Raw genomic sequence first — 20,593 nt, forward strand, 5'->3', positions numbered from 1 at the left:
TGTCTCTCTCTCCTTTTTTTGCTCTCTCTCTCCATCCCTCTCTTTTGCTCTTTCTCTCCATCCCTCTGTTTTGCTCTCTCTCTCCCCCCTCTCTTTTGCTCTCTCTCACCCCCCTCTCTCCCCCCTCTCTTTTGCTCTGTCTCTCTTTTGCTCTCTCACCCCCTATCTTCTGCACTTGCCCCTCTCTTCTGCTCTTCCCCCTCTATTTAGCTCTTTCATATCTCTCTCCCCCTCTTTCTATTTCTCTCCCCTCTCGGTTGCGCCGACGGCGCCTTGCCATGCCCCACCACTCCCGACCACACCCGGTCCCGTCTGGCGATGCCCATGCTCCCGCCCAGCTATGACCACTTTCGCCGCAAAGTCACAGCATGTATTGTCAGGTAAGGCCAGCTGTGTTTGTCCTCGTGCTGTCTCTACTGCGCATGACAGAACACACAGAGAGAAAGTGGAGCTACCATACCCAAGCATCCCTGAAGTACACTGACGGACTGATGAATCCAGGATATTTACCAATGATCCCTACTTACCTCATATGATTGAGGTTATTTCTAGTAAGTGGGCACTTTTTTATTTACTAGCCGGGATCTTGTCTGAAATTACCACTTGTTATCGAGGAAAAGAAAATATATATATTCCACTATTGACATTGCTGCTATTTTGAAACATACATGTATATTAAGGACACTCTGTGTGCACACCAGATCTATAATCAATATAAGATTCTACAGATTAACATCTTTGGTTTGATTGTCTCAAAGGGACGTAGACATCATTGGTTAATACAGCTTAATGTTTAACATATAACACTTTTGTTATTTGTTATGAGCACTATCTATTTCATATGTACTGTAGGAACATCATATTAAGATATACTTATCAATAACAAAGTCTCAAAGCTAATTTGGTCTCAACAGCCACGTATTACATACAATATATGTGTATATATATACACATACATATTTAGACATGTATCTGTATGTATCTCTATGTTAAAGTGAAGGTAAACTTTGATGAATGAAAGCCCAGTTTTTAAAAATACTATTAAAAACAGGGGCACTTTCATTCATTAAAATTTAGAAAGCAGTCGTTTTGTTTAAAAACTTACCTTTGTACTTTTCACAACCAGAGCAGCTTCCCCCACCCAGAGATCCTCTCTTCACACGTCAGCAATGACTAATCTGGCTTCATCTAATCACAGCTTTCCCCCCAGGGGAGTCATTGGGCTCTATTTAACAAGCTCTGTATGGAGCTTGATGGCCCCTGTTTCTGGCGAGTCTTCAGACTCGCCAGAAACAGCAGTTATGAAGCAGCGGTCTTTGCAGGCGGACACACATCGCCACAATACAACCCGATCGGGTTGATTGACACCCCCCTGCTGGTGGCCCATTGGCTGCCAGTCTGCAGGGGGCGGCGTTGCAACAGCAGCTCTTGTGAGCTGCTGGTGCAATGCTGAATACGGCGAGCGTATTGTTCGCCGTATTCAGCGAGGTCTGGCGGACCTGATCCGCAGTGTCGGATCAGGTCTGCCAGACCTTGATAAATATGCCCCATTGCCTGAAGCCATGCCATGATTGGAGGAAGCCAGATTAGTCATTGCTGACGTGTGAAGAGAGGATCTTCGGGTGGGGGAAGCTGCTCTGGCTGTGAAAAGAACAAAGGTAAGTTTTTAAACAAAATGGCTGCTTTCTAAACTTTGAGGAATGAAAGTGCCCCAGTTTTTAATAGTATTTTTACACCTGAGATCTCATATCTTTGAGTCCTTATAACTTTTGTGTGCAATATATTTTTATTATTATTAGATTGTGTTATTATGCGTATAAGTGCACTTTGTAATGTATTTTTGATTTGTTTTGTGCAAATTTTTTGTTTTGCAAAACAGTTAACTAGAGCTCTGAGGATTCATTCTGGCGTAAAGAGCAATTGTGCTCAAGTGATCGTGTTTTCTTTCAAATTGTAATACCAGCAATAAGCCAGATGAGCGCAAACACCTGCGATTAACCCCTTATTGCTTGTGCGCAAATGTTTTGTGCTACACTTGTAATCTGGCCCTTTATATCCTAACCTCTAGGTCATTGCTGTCCTTTAATGGCAATCAGATAGAAAAAAATGAATTTCAAACATAATTTCTCCACTCGGCAGCTAAACTAACATCTATGAATATATTCCATTATCGTATAAAATGTAATACAGTTAGAATTATTACAGGTTTTGTGAAGTCTTATTTTGAAAGCTACTGGCTACAAAACAAAGGGAAAGGCAAAGGGAACACATCCCATACACTGGGTACAAATCAAATGCCCCTGGCAAAACTCTCAGAACAAACTAGGTGCATGTCCCACAACATGGAAAATACTCATTTTAAACTGATTGCATATCAAGTGACAAAGGCAGCCATAGCCATATAGCCCTTTGTCATGATATTGTGGGAAACCACAGCTAGCTATAACAACTCCCACAGGTGCAATTAGCATGGCTTATCATCTTAGGTCATTAGCTGTAAATTATCCATTTAATTTGTTTTAGCATTTGCAGTTTCTTGTAAGTGGCAACAAGTTTATGTAACTATATATATATATATATATATATATATATATATATATATATATTTGTTTTAAAGCCCCAGGTGTGTTTGCATAATAGCTCTGGTCATAACTGCCTGTGTCACTGGATTTTTTTTTAAAATAATATTTTATTGAGGTGTTTTGTAGTTAACAACAGAGAGATAACAATTGTGTACATGGATAATCAATACAAGGCGTTTTTCAGACAGTGACATTAAGGCTCATGGGTAGGAATGTACTTAGATAATTAATATACAAGGTATTATATGTCAGTTAAAAGACCATTAGGCTGGAGAGTCAGCAGCAAATAAAAAAACACAAACAGATACTCAATCATATACTTGCAGCTGACATCCTTCGTCTGTCCTTGTGTGATTAAAAAAACATGAGTTGCAACAACGGTAACTGTAATAAAGTATTAACCTGTACAACTAAGGCACATAATGAAAGATTATTATTTTTTTTTGTAGCAGTAACCATCTGAAATATATGTAATACAATTGAACATAATGAAACCTCAGTTTTCTTTTTATTACATAGCTATGGAGTAACTACTTCTCCAATCACTCTTGGACCGGCAAAACTATAAGCATTGTAAAGAATGGTAGTCACATATAGGCCACTTATGGGCCTCTTAAGTCGGGAAAGGGATGGGGTTATTTATGACATTTAATGTAAATATAGTTATTTCTGTGACTCCCTTAGACAGAGATTTCAAGGGAGGTGAGATTATGGAGTTGCTTAAAGGGACACTGAACCCAAAAATTTTCTTTTGTGATTCAGATAGAGCATGCATTTTTAAGCAACTTTCTAATTTACTCCTATTATCAAATTTTCTTTATTCTCTTGGTATTTTTATTTGAAATGCAAGAATCTAAGTTTAGATGCCGGCCCATTTTGGTGAACAACCTGGGTTGTCCTTGCTGATTAGTGGAAAAAATCCATCCACCAATCAAAAAGTGTTTAGAGTTCTTAACCCAAAAAAGCTTAGATGGCTTTTATTTCAAATAAAGATAGCAAGAGAACGAAGAAAATTGATAATAGGAGTAAATTAGAAAGTTGCTTAAAATTGCATGCTCTATCTGAATCACAAAAGAAAAAAATTGGGTTGAGTGTCCCTTTAAGAAGGTGAGCAATGAAGATCATATAGACCATATAGAGCAGAAAAAGGGCTTTTACCTCAGAGAGAAAAGTGCTGGCAGATTATCTAGTGGTATTTGAACTGTATAGTGAAGCTATAAGGTTCAATAAAACAATCCCCAAAAAAAGCTATCCTGCTGAGTCTAGATGGGAGGGTGCAAATAGGGCATAAACATATCCCCTGCTACGGTAAGAACTGTAAGTAATACTGAGGAGAAGGACTGTAGTACACTGAATGCTGCATGAGTGCAGTATGATATGGTTTGCGGTTATTGATCCCTCTAAACCCTAGTTTGCTAATAGGTTATATGTATTGTATGTATTAGTCATAAGAGCTATAAATACTATGGGGTATGTGTAAATAAAGGATAATAATAAAGCTATAAATGCTATATTATATGTGTAAATAAAGAGTGTAATTTGTCTACCCGCATTACTCTGAACATCTATACTAATACCAGTATAGTTCAACTAGTTTGCATACAGTATTATTAGGCAGGAAGACTGAGATAATAATTTAAAAAAAAAAAAACGAAAAAAAAAAACAAAACAGTTGCAATATACCAAACATTTGATATCATCGTAAAGTTTTTTTGAAAATAGAGAAGTCTCTTGCATAGAATGTGAGCTCAACATTAAACTGGGGTAACATGGCTGCAGGGGAGAATGAGTCTTTACGCAGAATAAGTGCATGAGATCGCATGCTGACGTTTATCTTCTCACAGCAGTAGCGTAGGGTCCCTGGACTCTGCTACCCTATCCCACATGCATAGAGCAAAAAGTCAGAGTTCCCCAGGAATAAACCCATGGAGAGAAGGGCATAGAGGGTTAACAAGGGAAAGGTTACATTCCTGGTACGCGGAGGAGAATCACCAGCTCTCAGGTTTAGATCTTGATTCCGATGTGTGATCATTGCAGAGGGGAACATGGCATTTGTAGATTCCGTGGCAAGGCTCTCAAGACTTCTCAGTTCGTAGTCCATACCAAGCACCCCTTTGACTGGCCACATCTCCGGGGCACTCAGGGCCGGCCTCTTAATTGTATTCTGAGCCTCAATTTCAGGACCGTTCCGTGTCTGAGTCTTCTGATGGCTAGTAGCTGCAAAAACTACTCCATCAACAGCTGACAGAGGATATGCACTAACCACCTCAGTTAGATCTGCGATACGTTCCCCTCTGCATCCCACATCAGTCGTGACTAGAGGACTAGCAAGTAGTGGTTCAGCTTTGTAAGCTGTGTCCTCATCTGTCAGCTCTGTTCTCATGCTCTCTGCAATAGAAATATACTGAGTGTCCATTTTATGGGATATCTGTTGCAGGAGAGTTAGGATTTCCGCCTCCATTGTGATGTAGTTTAGAGCTATGATTTCTGCTTACTTCTTAGGCAGTGCTTCAATTTTCTGTTACGAAGCGATCTAGGGATTAGTAAGTTAGGGATACAGCCAACGTAAACCCTTTACCCGACTTAGTTACTGTCCGGGGGGGGGGGGGGTGGAGGTTTGATATAGATGTATATTAGTATATTAGGCCGCATAGTTTTGTCTCACCCCGTTAGGAGTTTCTGGATGTAAGAAGAGAGAAAAAGTGGTATAACTTGCCTCTAGATCCTTTCTTTGAGAGATAGTCAGTTTTATAGAATTGGATGAGAGTTCTTTGAGGAGATAATCTATGGATTATGTAAAGTATAGCTGGAGCTATTGATTTTCATGACCGCCATGTCTGTGGCTAAGCCCCGCCCCCCTGCACCAGCATTTTAAATACTGTAGTTGCTCAGAACTCCAAGGGGGCTTATATCATGTCAGCAATTAACAAATTGAGTCATTACCAGATGATAAAAGAATCGTAGGCTCTCTCAGCAAGTGCTGTGTTTAAAATGCTTGGGCATGGAAACCGCTATAGCTTTATAGAAGGATTTTTTGCTAATACATATATATTGTAAAAATGTGTCTATTCAAAACTGAAATGTACCCATGTGCATTTATATTTTTGTGGGAATGTCCCTTTAACTGTTTATTTGTGATTGCAATAAAGTGATATTAATGATTATAGGGATATGAAACCCAAATTTTGTATGTTATGATTCATATAAAGCATGCAATTTTATGCAACTTTTTAATTTGCTCCTATTATAATTATTTTCTTCATTCTTTTAGTATCTTTATTTGAAAAGTGGGAGCCAGCCCATTTTTGGTTCAGCACCTGGGTAGCGTTTGCTAAATGTAGCCACCAATCAGCAAGCGCTATCCAGGGTGCTGAACCTAAAATGGACCGGCTCATAAGCTTTACATTCCTGCTTTTTCAAATAAAGATAGCAAGAGAACGAACAAAAATGTATAATATGAGTAAATTAGAAAACTAAAATTTGCAGACTCTATCTGAATCATGAAAGAAAAAAATTGGGTTTCATATCTCTTTAAGTGAAAACTGTGTTGAAATATATTAGGCATTCATCAGCGATGTTGAATTAATTATTTTTTGTCTTACTTTTGTTTTGACTATGTATTTTTTACTTCTGTTAATGAGTCTGAAAATGTATTTGAACAACATACTTGAAAATCATATGATACCCCTGTTTTTATTTATTTTTTTCCCTGTGTTTTTGTACTTGGATGCTGCAAAATAAATAAATACATAAATAACTGAGCCTTTAAGTATTGATATGCATCTTGGGTATTTTTTTTCCAATTGGTTCAGCAGTTTAAGTGGATGACTAGAATTAAACTAAAATTGAAAAAACTAAACACCCAAGCGGCTTTTCAGTATTTATTGAGGAATTAAAAAAAAAAAAAAGATTGGAATCCGAGCCAATGTCTGCATACTGATCAAGCTTAATAAATAGTCTGCCTAAAAATGCTTCCAAAACCTGGTGGTAAAACAAAGTGTAATGCTTACATTACATGCTCTAATTTGCATGTCATTTTTGCACTGGTGACACTTGAGCTCCAACCTCTGCAAAAAGGTTATGTTTTAAAATAAAACTACAAAAAAAAAGCACAAAAAATGCAGTTTAAATTCTATACAATGATTAATGCATATGATTTAAACATTTTAAATAAGTGTAATGCTACCTATAACCCAGAGTGCAACCTAACCCGCTACACTATTGACACCTAATCTGCCATAATTTAATAACCTAACCACCCCCTAAATTATTAACCCCTAAACTGCCAATACCCCAGCAAAATAAACCTCCTAACTCATTAGCCCCTAAACCGACAATACCTAACTGCAAAAAACCTCTACCCTATGAACACCTAAACTGCCAATGCCCGATCTCAAACTACCGCTACACTACTTAACCATCTAGCAGCTAATCCCCAAGACCGCTAACACCTCCTGTTACACAAAGTAAAAAATAAAAAAAATATAGAAACAACTAATTACAATACAAAAACACTACCAACCCCACTCCCCCAAAAAAAAAAAACCTGGTAAGGCGTATCCTAAAACTCCCCTAAAAAGTCCAATAGAAAAAAGTCCAGACCAAAATAAAAAACCCTATACTAACACTAAAACCTAATCTAGAAATTGTCCTGAAAAGGGCATTTTGTAGGACATTGCCCTAAAGTGATTTAGCTCTTTTACTTGGCAAAATAATCCTATTCTAAAACAAAAGCAACCGCCTCACCCCAAATATAAAAACCTAGATTAAAAATTGCCATGATAAGAGCATTTTGTGGGGCATTGCCCTAACATGATTATAGCTCTTTTACTTTTAAAAATAAATTCCTATTCTAAGAAAAATCTACCTCTAAAAGATCCCTATCCTAAAAAGAAGATTTCCTTAAGAAGGGCATTTGGTTGGGCATTGATCTAAAGGGATTATAGCTCTTTTGCCCAGAAAATGCCCTCTTTTTCAAATCCAAATTCAAATCAGCCAAAAGATAAAGCTTTCATTCAATTGGTTGATTTGAAATTGGTTTTAAAATCAGCCAATAGAAATGCAAAGGCTCTCCTATATAAGGGGCTATTTTGCATTCAAACTTCAGTGTCCGGCAGTGACCGCATAAAGAGGACGTCAGCCAAAGACGTCATCCAAAGATGATAAAATCAGAAGATCAGGAGATGGATGAAGACCAGTTAGGTGGAAGAAGAAATCCCTAGTGGAGCACCACCATGGCTTAAGAGGGAAGGACCGCTTTTTTTAGAATAGGATTTTTTTATGCAAAAGAACTTAATCGCTTTTGGGCAATGCCCTACCAAATGCCCTTCTTAGGGCAACTTTTTTATGGATAGGGATTTTTATAGGTTATGTTTTTTTTAGAATAGGGCTTTTGTTCTTTCATGGCAAAATAGCTATAGAACTTTAGGGTGATGTCCTACCAAATGCCCTTCTAAGGTCAATTCCCTACCAAATGCCCTTCTTATGACAATCTTTTTTAGGATAGGGATTTTTTAAGGATAATAATTTTTTAGGGTAGGCTATTTTTAGTAAAAGAGATATAATCATTTTAGGGCATTGTCCTTATCTGGGCAACTTTTAGTTTACGCTTTTTTATTTGAGGGTGGGGTTTACTTTGGTTTTAGAATAGGAATATATTTTTTGAAAAGCAAAAGAGCTAAATCATTTTAGGGCAATGCCCTAAAAATGCTCTTCTAAGGACAATTTTTAAAGTAAGTTTAGGGGTTAAGTAGTGCAGAAGTTATTGCAGTGGGTTTGTGGAGGTGTAGAGTTTAATAGTGGTGGGGTATTGGTGGTTTAGGGGTTCATAGTTATGTTTATTAGGCTTGATGATCTATTTAAAAGTGATCCTTTACTTTACCAGTGTCGGTGCTGATGCTGCTTGGAATATTTTGCCAGCATTGCCACCCATTGAGATAGTAAAATGTCTCTCACCGATGCTGCCTTAAACCATTTGTATCAGCTGCTTGCAATATTTTGACATCTTTCTCGACATTGCATTGGATCTCTTTTGAATATATTGCAAAATCATAGAACTTTCGATAATCAGGGCCTAAATGATCGAAGAAAAAAGGGCGTAACTCTCCAGCACTACGAGATCTTTCTTATTTCTATCTGAAGAAAAAACAAGTCCAGTGCTTGTTTTGTGCATTGTATTTTACACTACTTTACACTTCATATTGGGTTCTTTCAGTATTATTACATTCACGCTTTCCGCTTTCTATTTTTTTGTTTAAATACATTTAGATTTAATCCAGCAGTGATTTTATGAATTCTGTTTGTTTTGAAAGTTTCTGTTTTACTTTAACAAATTAAGATCATAATTTGTATATTTCTGTGTATCTTTTAAAACTTACATTGAACTTTGTATTTTGTCTATTGTAAAACCAAAGACAGCTTCAGAAAGTGGGAGGGGAAGGGGAGTTCCCTTGGATGAACAAGGGAGTTCCCAGAGTATGGGGCCTATCTATAAAGCTCCGAAAGGAGCTTGATGCCCCATGTTTCTGGCGAGCCTGCAGGCTCGCCAGAAACACCAGTTATGAAGCAGCGGTCTAAAGACAGCTGCTCCATAACCTGTCCAACTGCTCTGAGCAGGCAGACAGACATTGCCGCAATTCAACCCGATCGAGTACGATCCGGTTGATTGACACCCCCTGCTGGCGGCCGATTGGCCGCGAGTCTGCAGGGGGCGGCGTTGCACCAGCAGCTCTTGTGAGCTGCTGGTGCAATGCTGAATACGGAGAGTGTATTGCTCTCCGTATTCAGCGAGGTCTGGCGGACCTGATCCGAACTGTCGAATCAGGTCCGCCAGACTTTAATAAATAGAGTCGTATGTCTGAGGCTCTCACAAGTCTTATGAAATGCTGTAAGCATTTTATACATGCTGGTCTCACTGATTTTTCTCACCAAATGTATGCTCAAAATTCACAATTCCATTACTTAACTGACATAGGCAAAAGAAAGTTAAATTGTAGTGAAAACATTTAATTTCCATTTGTAATGGAAAACCGATGAAAACCGAGCCTTTATATCAGCCCCATGTGTTCTCCAGTTAACTTCTCTCTCCCCTGTGAAAGTCTATATCCCATTACTTTCTATGGAAGGCATCTGTCTCTCTCTCTCTGAGACTTTCATGGTTCAGCCTTTATTCTTATAGAATTCAGTGAGTTTAGCCCCTGTTAAATCTACACTATAATTGCTCTCCAAACTAGAGAAACTTTGCTTATTGGGCCCATAAAAAGTAATGAAGCTCTCTGGAAGTTTTCAGTTTTATTTCTAAAGAAGATATACAAAGTGCAATATAATTTGTAAAAGATACATATAAATATAGAAAATATGATCCTAATTTGTAGACATGCAGCCTTGAAAAATTTGGTTTAGTGGAATTTTTCAGAACGAATATTCTGGTAAATTAGTTTCCCTGAATATTTGTTGGCTTCACATGATTTTCAAGTATGTTGTTCAAATACATTTTCAGACTCATTAACAGAAGTCAAAGATACATAGTCAAAACAAAAGTAAGACACAAAGTTTCCTTGTGAAGTCTGCACTATAATTGCTCTCCAAACTAGAGAAACTTTACTTTTTCACTCAAACAGTAATATCAATTCATATATAGATGTGTTAATCATTTTATATAATTTTGTGATGTTTCATAATTTAATTTTTGCTAAATGTCCAAACTCCAAACCCTTCATTACAGTCATACATTAACATTTTGATGTCCATATATAAGTTGTGTACTGACCTTAAAATAGTTTATAATAGTTTAGCAACATTAATTGAGTTACATTACTTTTGTTTTAAATAAACAATGCCAGTTAATATGGGAAGAAAGCATGTACATATTTTTAACATTGGCAAAACATGATTAAACAAGCAAAAAAGTTTGTCTTAAAAAAATGGTCAAGGCTTTTTTGAAAAAGTGCAAAAATCTTTTTGAAAAACAAAAGCCTTTTGGTGGTTTGGAAAGTGTTTGTAGATTTAAAATACTGCAAAGCCACTGAGAGCCCAACCATTTCTGGGCTTTCTAATAGTGTAGAAAGGAATGGATCCAAAATTTTAACTCCTATTCACCCTCCCCCCAAAAAAAGTGTCAGACACTTTGTATTGCTTTCCAAAATTCCCAAAACTATCCTTTTGAGCCACCTAAAATATTTTATTTACCTAGAATTATATTCCACATTTGGCTCCTTCTGTTTGTCTATGCTGGTTTGACCTGAACTGCTAGAATAGATATTCCCTTATTACTTGTGTCAGATACCTTCCCTGCCGGGAAGGTGGGTGTCCTTCTCTGGTTGTCACGGTTATGCATATATGCAGGGATCACTTGCTCATGTTCATATGCTGCGTACGCATAGATGTGTTTCTAGGTCTGGCAATGTGGCAAGTGTTCTTTCTTCTTCCTATATTCGCTTTCCGTGTGCATGCACTACTTGTCTTCCTAGTGACTGACATCATATAATACTATGCTTATGCACTTATACAGGTAACCATACATGTTGCTCACTTGCTGCTAGTCACGTCCCTTATCCTTTATAAGTAAAATCAGTCTGTCTTTGCATTGCTTGTTTGTTGGGCCTGTTTCCAGCAACCTAGTGCTTATTCCTTGTCTGCCGTCTGTTAATACCTTGGACTACCCTGACCTTGGGTTGTGTAACCACATTGCCTTGCCAGCTGCCTTCCCTGACCTCAGTTGTTTAACCATCTTGCCTTGGGAGCTGCCGGCCCTGACCTCAGATTGTTTAACAAGTTTTCCTTGCCATCCGCTTGCCCTGACCTCAGATTGTTTAACAACTTTGTCTTGCATGCCACCTGCTCTTCCCCTGACTCTTGCATCTCCTGCCCCTGTTGTTTCCAATTATAATTTTGTCACATTCACTCCCATTTAAGGGATCTCTCCACCTAACGCGACTAGCATCCAGGAATAGGAAGGGTCAACTTGAACGTGGTAGTGTCATTGGCGTTACAGACATCTTGCTTTATTTGTCACCATTACCCTTACATTGTTGCCATCCTATATTGGAGTTCCAGCTTCCTTACAGCCTTCACCTTCTAAAGATGCTTCCTATCCTGTGAGCTCTGCACATCAGTTATCTGTGCAAGATTTGTATTTCATCTGAATTACATGACCAACATTTTCTTAAGATTATTTTTAACCTTGGTTGCATTTCATTGGAGTTTGGCGCAGGAACACTATCTCTGGCACCTTTCTGGGCTGGAAGGATTTACCATCCAGTTACGGTGAGTACACACACAGAAGAAGCAATGAAGATTACATCCAGAGGCAGTTTGGTAAAGAAGCCATACTTTCTTTGTATTTTACCCTGTAAACCATTACTGGAATGGTTTGGAATGTCAGAAAATGTGTAATATTAAAGGGGCAAAGCACTGACCAAAACACTGGAACATATACATGTAATACCAAGAAATAGGTAGGAGATACATTTTGTTTCGGTGTGACACAGAAAAAATACAAAATAATTTGTAGTACTACATAACATAAGTAATCTATCTCATAACTTGCATGGTGCTTTATATGCAGTATGTAGGCAAAACTAAAAGATCATTAAAGGGACACTGAACCCAGAAATTTTCTTTCATGATTCAGATAGAGCATGACATTTTAAGCAACTTTCTAAATTACTCCTATTATTAATTTTTCTTCATTCTCTTGGTATGTTTATTTAAGAAACAAAAATGTAAGTTTAGATGCCGGCCCATTTTTGATGAACAAACTGGGTTGTCCTTGCTAATTGGACAGCACCAATAAACAAGTGCTGTCCATTGTCTGAACCAAACATTTGCTGGCTCCTTAGCTTAGATGCCTTCTTTTTCAAATAAAGATAGCAAGAGAATGAAGAAAAATTGATAATAGAAGTAAATTAGAAAGTTGCTTAACATTGCATGCTCTATCTGAATCATAAAAGAAAAAATTTGGGTTCAGTATCCTTTTAAGGGGTTAGGATACAATAACATATTAAGGATATACAGAATTTGGTTGTTTTCACTTCTGTAGCAAAACACTTTAAAACATAACATTCTTTTTTGAAGTAACTGATCATATTTCTAGTAACTTTCTCATATTTTTAGTTTTTGACTAGGAAAGGTGAAAGAGAGCAGATTTTAAGTAAAACCAGGTTACCTTCAGGTTTAAATGTATACAATGTATACATTGATGGTTGATGTTTATTAGATAAATACATGTGTTGCCTATATTGTCAATGAGGACAGGTTTTTTCAAATCCATTTAAAATTTGATTATAACCATAATTTGATGTGTTTAGATATATGGGACCTAAGGGGTTAATTTTGGTGATGTGTATTGCACATGTGATTACAATAGTAAATAAATAAATAGCTTAGACATGAAGTACTCCAATAGCTGTGATCAAGTGCAGAGAACATACACAAACACTTATGCTGGAGTACTCCATACCCTGTGATAAGAGATATGGATCTTGCTTTTTTAATTATGCACCACATTTTTTAAGATTATTTAATAAACATATGATTCTATTCAAAGTCCGTATGAACAAAGATATCTTTTGGATTGCAAATACTCACAAACAGACTGGATGCATTGTTTTGTTACTTTATTGTCTGAAGAAAGCAGGGCATCTCAGGCATTGATTACTGTTTGGCGTTATTATAGAACATAAGTATTTCAACCTGATGCTGGTGAGACATATTCCTGTCCAGAAAAGTGGTTTCTGTTTGTTACAAAGGGATTTAACTTACATATTGCCAGAAACAAACATATTACAATTATTTAACCCACTTACCAGCACTAAACACACAGGGAAGGGATTTATACTGTTTTCCAAACAAATTCCTCATGGTCCTCTTGTGATCCAAAATTAAAACAAAGATTTACATCACTGAAGATCAGTAGTATAAGATGATTTCAGTGGCAGTTAGAAAAACAAGATGGTACTGAAAATATCAGAGGTACAGAATGATTCTGATGAGAGCCTTATTACACCTGTCATACTACTGTTCATTTCCCTCCAATCAACAAGTAGATGACAGAGCTTAGCAGATGTAAATGACAACATGTAGACTTTACCCATAATGACACCTATTTGATTGATAGAGGGAAACATCTAAGCACCAGGGCACCGGAGGTTTCAAAATTTGATGCCATCAAAAAGTAATTGGCCTTGTGTGGTTAAATTTAAAAATGGTCATCTCCAGAACAATACACTGTAGGCCTTTTATGGGGTTGGGAAGTTGGGAATTATCAAAAATTAACTCATTCAGAGTTTAAAAACATCCTAAAGGAAAAAAGCGACCTTATCTATTTTTCTCTAAAAGCCCAATGGCTTTGACTGGTTGTAGTAATACTGGAACCCCAAAGATAGATCAATATTTGGTGAGTAGGAGAGTGACGTCGCTACAGCCTGAAGAGGGTGTGTGCGCTGTTATCCAATTGCAGCCCCAGAATGTCGGCAAAAAGAAAGAGAAGCACTGTTGGCGCGGTGCCAGCTAAAAATGCGAATCAAGCCAAATCCAATAGTAGAAGGTAGAGGGAAGCAGCACTCTTACTCCATAGTCCATAAAATCCAAAGGTTTATTACAAAAATGTTTAAAACAAGTAGACAAGTAGACAAGCACAGCCCAGTACAAATGCAAGCTATACAGGTGGAGGGGGGGGAGCAAATCCTTACATGTTTCGTGCTATGCAGCACTTAATCATAGGATAGATCAATATTTCTTTTTTATTATTTCTTTTTTTAAAATCTGTGTTGGACTTGTTTCAAAAGTATTGAACATAAAACCGTATACTCCGTTCAGCAAGTTTTTTTTTTCAAGAACATGACACAGAGTAAATGGAATTTACTCTATCGGCAATTAGATTAGCAATAGCACCAATGTTTGCCAAGTGTCTGAATTAAATTAATCTTCTTCAAGTAGATTGCTTGTAACCTGTTTAATTTATTTCACATGCAAATTAAAAAACATAATTTTTATGAGATACTGCAGTCCAATTCACCATTTCTAAAGCTGTCAGTAGCTTTTTGGTTCACGACTGAAGAAATCCAATTAATGTCTGTCAAAGCCAAACTGAACCTTATAAAATATTTCCCTTTAATGCCATAGTTAATATATCACCTTTGTGATACATATTGTTACTTTCATTTTCTTTTTAATTTCCTCCTTATGCGTGCATTAGTGCATGATAATTACACTATGAATTGTATTATATTGCAATTAAAATACCAATATATTATTCTTGTCAAAACAGCTGAGTTTCACTTTTTTTATCTGCATTAAAGTGAAAATCTATTAGAGGGACAAATAACAAAGTAGATTCAAATTAATATCTAAGTATGTAAATATTAGGGCTTAAAGGGACATTAAACACTAAGAGCCAGATTACAGGTGGAGTGCTAAATATTGCTTTTGCAAAAGCGATATTAGCGCTCCACTAATACCAGTGGACACTAATGTTCTGATTACAAGTTGACAGCAATCCATTGTTGGGAAGCATTGCGCTCACGAGAGCACTCTTTCATAGGCTCCAATGGGAGGCTCATTGTGATGCCATCATACACGGCATCAGAACTTCAGCGCAGTGAAGGGGGAAAGTAGCGCAGCGATGGCAGCATACTGTAAATATATATATATATGACTATATACATATATATTTATGTTAATATCTGTATATACACATATTAACATATAAATATATATGTATATAAGCTTATACATATATTTTTACTGGAAACACACAGTTCCCATAGACCGTAATGTAAAGGTCCTTTTCAGTGGTGTTTAATTTTTAACATCCCACAGCCGCCGATTTTAGCTCCAATAGCCAGCCACTTGTAATCTAGCCCTAAATGCATTTTATAAGCTATCTGCCACCTCAGAGGTGACAAATGAGTTATAGAGCAGCGGTCTTACGACTGCTGCTTCTTAACTTAAGTTTCTGAAACATCCGCTGCTTGATAAATCTACCCCTATGTCTTTATGCAATAAGTATTGCTTTTCTTCATGTGCTCACTTTGGGTGTGCATGATTTGATATAACGTAAGGCACCTTTTGTGGACGTGCTTAATTTGTCTCTTATGTGACACATTTACATACAGTTGTCTTTCACTCTTTATTGAACAAGCTTTCCTCAAATTTAGGGGATTTAAGGCTATAGCACTGGTATTTGTGGGAGTTTTTTGTGGTCAATGGGAACTGTGTGTTCCCAGTAAATATATATTTATATGCTTATATACATATTTATGTGTTAATATGTGTATATACACATATTAACACACACACACATATATATATATATATATATATATATAAAAAATCATATACATATATATTTAACACTGTTGCTCATCGCTGCGCTACTTACCCCCTGCCCTGCGCGAGTTCTGATGCCGTGTATGACCACATCAGAACAAAGCCCCCATATGAGCCTATGGAAATGCGCTCTCGTGAGCGCAATGTTTCCCAGCAATGCGAACGTGAGGTCGCGTTCGCATTGCTGTAAACTTGTAATACCAGAGCACATTATCCTGAGCTGGTATTACACAGTTTAGCGCTAATATCACTTTATTTCTTAAAAATGCTAACCAATATCTGAGCCTTCAGTGAGTCATAATCATTTTGCTGATGGTGTGTATCTATGTGTATACATGTGTACTTATGTTTTCATATATACATACAGTATATGTTAGAAAAATGTCGCTGCTAAAATTGCTTAACAGGGTTGCAACAAATTTGTAAAAATTTGCCAAGCGCAATAAAACAAGCTATACCTGAATTGGAAAAGAGGTTTAGTGCCCCATCAGTTTAGTGCTCGTACAATAGCCAATATGAGTTTTTCAGTGCACCCTAATAGAAATCTGTTATGTGAGGGATTTAGTGTACCTGCGCTATCCTACATCCGGATATTACTGCGCCCTAGACTATCATTATATGCTAAGATATTCATTTTAATATGAAAACAAAAAATAAAAGCGCTCTTTGTTTAACTTGAGTGATGTTAACACATAAAAACATTAAAAAAAATGCTTCCACTTGTAATCTAGCCCCATTTGTTTTTCTATTTGGTATTTAAAATCTTTACTATGTCAGAAAATAAATGTAATCAGTTTTGGGCCAGATTAAAAGTAGAACTTTTTCAGTTATGCGTGAGCGAAAAAGGGGTTTATCGCAGCTGTTTGAGTGTGTTCGGTGTAGCGCTCGTATTACAAATTGAATGTAAAAATGGACGCTTGAGCGCAATCGCAATTTACCCTACAATGATTATTGCGTCCACAGAGCTCTGGTTAACTGTTTCGCGAAACAAAAAAGTTTTGCAAAATACAGCAAAAATACATTGGAAAGTAAAGTTAAACTCATAATAACACTATGAAGTAAAAATTTTTTTTTTTTAAATTGCACAAAACATAAGGTCTCAAAGATATGAGGTCTCGGTGTAAGAAAAAAAAAAGGCAGACAAAGGGCTTTAACATAGAGAAACATACATATACTGTATATGCCTAAATATGTATATTTATGTACAATATATATGTATTTATAGACATGTGTACACATACATAAATACATATGCACACACGCCTTTTTTTCTAATTGGGAGCGTTGCAGAACAGCTGATCTCAGATTATAAATGTCCTGATGAAGGCCCGGTTGAGGGCCGAAACGTCGACCATGTTCTGCTGATACAATTAATAAAGTAAAAATTGGGCTTATATACAAATCCTGAGAGTGCCCTTTTCTATAAATATATATATATATATATATATATATATGTATGTAGACATAACTATTTATGAATAAATAGAACATATAGAATGCTATGTGAAGGACATTGGAATGTGAAATATTAATTTTTTTCATGTCAGTTTAGCGCATTTGAGAATATCAGGTTTGCGTATGAATAGGGTGCTCCTTTGACATGTATAGGGGAATACTTTATCACGCGCGCAATATTATAAGTTCATCCTTTTGCCCATGTCTGGTTAGCGCACAAGCAAAAACTGTTTCAACTTGTAATATGATGCGCAAAAAAAGCTTACTTGTAATCTGGCCCTTAATTTTCCCCCTGTATATATTAATATAAATTATGTTATCTAAGCATACTTAACCAATAAACACACAACACCATGTTTGGGAGAAAGACCCGTCACGGTCACGTTTATTAACATAAACTCCTTAATCACGGTTAATATGCCAATTTTAGGTAACTCTTTAATCAATAACATTAGAACTTGTAGCAAGTTCGTAAAAATGGTGGCGGCATCTAATCACTAACTTAGCCCCTACTGCCAGACGGCCAGGGCCCCTTTCTGTGTCTGCAGTGCGGCACGGGTTGCTCGCATTCAATGGCAGAGAGAGATAGTTGTAAACTCGTAGAGCTCTTCGGCCTATGATTCGTAGGGGAGAGTAACCCCAAGGTCGGTAGCTAGTGGGCGTCGCCTCCCCCCTCTTAGGACATCACTCTTCTCTCTCCCTGCCCGCTCTCAGGGCCCTGACTGATTGCCAGCTAGGGTATAACCCACCAGCCCAGTAAGGCGACCTCAACTTGCGAGTCGTGAAACACGACAGTGAAAGGTGGAAGGCTACACTAAAAACCTGGGCTTACGGGGCTATCTCACCTAAACCTACCCAAGCCAGGTGTAACTAATCCCTTACCCTTATCACCATATTGCCGCCACTTCTGCTTTCAGGGATGGGCGGGTGGGGAAAGCTCCCTTAAAGTCTGTACACAGGAAACAAGAGGCCGGATCCACTGCAACAACCTATAAAGGTAAGCAAAGACACCCACCCCCAAATTTGCAACAATATAACAACACCTAGAACACTCCAGATTTCAAGTCAGTTATCCCTTAATTTTGTTACAGGGCCACTAGAGGGCCCTCCACTGTTATAAGAGATAAACCTCCTATTACGTCCTTGTGTTATCTAAACATTCTTAACCAATAAACACACAACACCATGTTTGGGAGGAAGACTGGTCATGGTCACGTTTATTAACATAAACTCCTTAATCACGGCTAATATGCAACTCTTTAATCAATAACATTAGAACTTGTAGGAAGTTTGTTAAACTGGTGGCGGCATCTAATCACTAACTTAACCCATACTGCCTGATGGCTAGGGCCCCTTTCCGTGTCTGCAGCACAGCACAGGTTGCTTGCGCTCAATGGCAGAGAGTTTTAAACTCGTAGAGCTCTTTGGGCTATGATTTGTAGGGGGGAGTAACCCCTAGGTTGGTACCTAGCGGGCGTCAACTCCCCCATCTTAGGACATCACTCTTCTCTCTCCTGCCTGCTCTCAGGGCCCTGACCAACCTGCACAAGAGGAAAAGATCTAGTTATTCTTGCCGCCACCTCAACTGACTAGGCTCTATATAAATATATATACAGTATATACTGTATATATATATATATATATTTTGTGTATTTTTTTTTAAACTTATAAAATTCACACCTTCAATAAATTTTAAAAAACTTTTTTTGTTATAAAACAGTTAACAGTGCTTTCCTGATGTCCACAAGGAAAATGTCTAACCCAGCGTCTGTTAGGTGTACACCATCAGGGCGATAGAGAGCCTTGTTGTCGGCCGTTATAGAATCATGCCTTATGACAAAGCCGCCTAATGCCATGACCGCTCTTCCCACCTCCTATTGACCTTCTTCCTTACATTGTATGCTGCACTCTGTGTTACAATGTATTTCCAACACAATCATGCAACCACTTTGGACCACACCACTTTCACACTTTAAAGCCATGCACACAGCCAACGAAGGTCCGAAACCATCCTCCTTATTAAGTCTAACTCCGGGACCGACCCTAGGTCATTTCCCCCCAGATGCAAAACAATAATGTGAGGTTGCCGCCACCTCCTTTGTGCGTCATGGAGAAGGACTGGTAACTCGTCCCAAGTTAAACCCCTGTGGCCTAGCCACCGAATGTTAGCTCTAGATGTGGGTAATCCTAGCTGCTACCCGTCTAGTAAACAAAGCACCCTGATGGCTGCCCAATATATAAAAGAATGCCCTATTATCCAAACGCGCACTGAAGGGGAATTCTTGCCTAGAATAACAGAATAAACAACCTGAGACATAACTCACTAACAATTTGCCCGCAAATACTTTTGAGACGAACCCAGTTCCTCCCACCTCAAGCTTGTGTTCTATAATTTTGTTATTCATTTTTTATTAAAAATTTTTGATATATATATATGTAGTCCCCTATTATTCGCCCTTTAAGGATCGAATATAGATTTTGTATCTCCGCGACTTCCAACATCCCAACTGCTTTATATCAGAGCTTGATGAGCCTCTGGCAGCCGCACTTGTTGCCGCCCCTATTCGAAATGAATTCGGGGCTATCTTTGATGGACGAGCAACTGTTGTGAGCCCCCCGGCCTCACTTTACAATATGCCTCTATGTTCCTAACTGGACAGCTACCACAATCCTCATTGCCAGTAATTATCCTCACTGCTGGTCCCTTTCTGGTTGCTTTGCGGCCCTTACTAGCACTTCCACCCCCAGAAGCTCCATCCTCCGCCCGGAGCCTCCACAACTTACTGGGAGCACCCCTGGGAGATAAGTAGCTTTTGCTTTGTTGTATTCATTCCCTCCACTCGTGACTGTGCTCCTCACCACTCGATAACTAAGGGGAGGTCGCGTGTGCCGCGTCACGCAGATGGGTGGAGCCAATTGCAGATTGAGGCCTAGGTGGCATGGAAGCCCTCGACAAGCCGCCGCATGATCCCCCAACTCCCGCACCATTCTTGCTTGCCACAGTACCCCCTGGGGCAATGACTGCCACAAGAGACTAGGCCAGGGAGAGATGGTCTCTAGGGCCACTGGGGACAAGACCTGCAGTTGTTGCCACAAGTTTTCCACACCAACAGCCGTGTCCACTGAGCCTGACTGGGTGAGATTACTGTTGGGCCTTGCTTAGGCGACTGGACCACCGGATCGGCTGCCCCCTCCTGTAGGCCCAATCCCCTCCTTACAGTTTGCCT

The sequence above is a fragment of the Bombina bombina genome, chromosome 4 (assembly GCF_027579735.1).
Source record: "Bombina bombina isolate aBomBom1 chromosome 4, aBomBom1.pri, whole genome shotgun sequence".
Taxonomy (NCBI): Eukaryota; Metazoa; Chordata; class Amphibia; order Anura; family Bombinatoridae; genus Bombina; species Bombina bombina.